General features: G+C 65.2%; 1 protein-coding gene across 1 annotated transcript in view; it reads left to right on the top strand.

Moving 5' to 3' along the window:
• The first annotated feature begins 535 nt into the window (after positions 1-535).
• The window catches only part of LOC105564003 (eukaryotic translation initiation factor 4 gamma 2), a 16,825-nt gene continuing 14,967 nt past the window's right edge, over positions 536-2,393 (top strand). The window contains exon 1 of the mRNA XM_012016060.1: positions 536-628. The gene's annotated coding sequence lies outside the window, so the exon portion shown is untranslated. The remainder of the gene's footprint in view (positions 629-2,393) is intronic.

Genomic DNA, 2,393 nt, shown 5'->3' with positions numbered 1-2,393 from the left:
CTTCAGTCGGCGTGCGCGACCGGGATCGGGGGATCCGCGACTCGCGCGCAGAGGAGCGACGCGAATCGTCTCGCGGCCGTCGCTTCCCCGCGGTCGGGCATCTCGGCGCGAGAGATCCGGCTCGATTAGATTTCCGCCCGTGGAAATTAGGCGCACCGCCGGACTCAAGTCGAGGTGGAGACGGGCGACTTCCGGTGGCGCGCGGGGTCACGAAACTCGCGGACTCGGTCGCGAATCGCTCGGTTAATTCGTCGCGGCGGACGCGCGCCGGCCCCCCCGGGCGATCCTCGTGCGGCTCGGGGACGGCGACTCGCGGCTGCTCGCGCACCGCTGGCGGCGACTCGCGTAGTCGGCGTCTGCTGCACCGTCCATGGTATCATCACCGCCGGGCTCAAGGGCGGATCCTTGGCCAGCCGAATTTGCCGACTCGTCGCGCGTACGCGTCCGACCCGCACGCGGCGATATCGCGGCGAATTTTCCGGAGCTCACGGCGCGGCGGACGAGCGTCGCGCGGCCCGGGCGCAGTCGCGCGCCGAACGCTGGCTTGACCAGACGCGTCTCACGGAAGTTGCCGAGCGCGACCGACAGATTGCGAAAGCGGAGCCTCAGAAACAACAACGGTCGGGCCGTAAGTAAACGCTATTGTGATCTCTCTTGCCTTTGCGCGGCGAATTTGCGGACGCGGAGCGGCGTGGACGCCGCCAACGCGTGCGGGACGATCGCGCGGCCACGCGGCCGCGTTATTCCGTGCGGTGGGCCGTCGCTCGGCCACGTTTCGCGCTACCGCGGCCCCGCGAGGAATCTTCTCGAGCCCCCGAGCCGAGTCGGCCCGAGTCCCGTCTCGTCACGGGGGCCGCGAGGGCCTCGCGCGGCCGCCGTACGTCGGCGCGTCATGTCGGCCCGCCGGAGAGAGCAGTTCGCGACGGTGCTCTCGCCCTTTCCTCCTGGCTCTCCGGCCGCGCGTTCGTCTCCGCGAGGGTCCTCTCCTCCGTGAAACGGGCAGGTGAGAGAGAGAGAGAGAGAGAGGACCTCGCCGCGAAGCGTCTCGCGACTTGCCGTCGCCCACGCAACTCCCACATTTGACACTTTGGCTAACGCGCGCCAACGCGGAGCGAGGGGGGTCTCGGCTGTCGCGAAGGGTCCTCGCGCGTGTGAAAAGTTGGGGAAAAAGGGGTACGGAGCGGTTTTCGCAGCTGAGTCTCTCCGTCGCACGAGGAGGAGGCGAGGAAGTGGAGGAGGAGAGGAGGATCCGGGGCGTTTCTCTTTGTCGCACGCATGGATTCCTCCCCGCGAGGCGGTGAGCGCGAGAAGAGGGCCCTCTCCGCCGCCCTTCCCGTGCCCTCTCGCTTGGACGAATTCCGGAATTAGTACGCCACGCTTCTCCTCGGGGACGTGCGGGTTCCCCTCGCGCTTCCTCCGTCGCCGCCGCCGCCGCCGCCGCCGCCTCGTCGCGCGACGTTCCCGTTAGGCGGAGACCCGTCGTGTTGTCCTACCGTGGGCGCTCGCTCGTGCGACCGTCGTCGAGATTCGTCGTCGCGTCTACCCCGGAATCATACGCCGGCAGCTGAATTCCGTAACTCGTCGGAGATCGCGCAGCTCTTGTTTTTTTTTCTAGCCTTTTTTACCATGTATTACACCTGCGCAACGACAACGTAACGACGGGTCACAGAATCCAGCTACGGTGTAGCGAGCACCCGCTCCAGACAGAGCAGCGTTCTCGGCAGTCCTCCCTTCCCCCCCCCCCCTCCCCCTGTGGCGATTGCATGTATCGTTAACCCCAGACAACCGACGCCTAGAATTGTGCGGGTGGTGGTTCGGACGGGGATTTTAAACCGACGGTAGAGTCTTCAGGTAGGCGGCGACTTGACCCGAGGTCCCTTAAAATTGTAAAGTGACGTGCGTTTAAAAGGACGCGTGCCAGCCAGAAAATCGGAGCACGTGTATGTGCTGCGACAACCCCCTCGCGCCGCGCTCTCGTTGCGCCGTTCGAGTTCGCCTCGCGTAGTCGGCGGGGCCAGTTTTCGCCCGGGGCGGTGTTCCCGGAATCTCTCTCTCTCTCGTGCGTTCGCGCGCGTGTCCCAACGTGCAAAGAATTCTGGAAACCGCGCGAAATGGCACCGTTCCCCACCGACGAGGGTACACGGGGAGTAATTATCTCGGCTCCAATAGCCCGGCCTCGACAATTCGGATTTGATAACGCGATAACTCTGCGCCCCCTCCTCCCCCCTCACCCCGATCCCCGTCTCGAGGGGTATACGTGAAGGGGTTAAGGCTCGGAATATGGCGAACGAGCGAGCGAATCCTCGCCATTGCGCGTAGTCTCCGCGGCAGAGGAAGAGGGGGGGATCTCTCTCTCTCTCTCTCTCTCTCTCTCTCTCTCTCTCTCTCTCTCT

The sequence above is a fragment of the Vollenhovia emeryi genome, unplaced genomic scaffold (assembly GCF_000949405.1).
Source record: "Vollenhovia emeryi isolate VEMERY1.0 unplaced genomic scaffold, V.emery_V1.0 DF939169.1, whole genome shotgun sequence".
Lineage (NCBI taxonomy): Eukaryota > Metazoa > Arthropoda > Insecta > Hymenoptera > Formicidae > Vollenhovia > Vollenhovia emeryi.
Note: the sequence above shows the minus strand (reverse complement) of the source record. Positions and strands in the feature narration are given on the sequence as shown.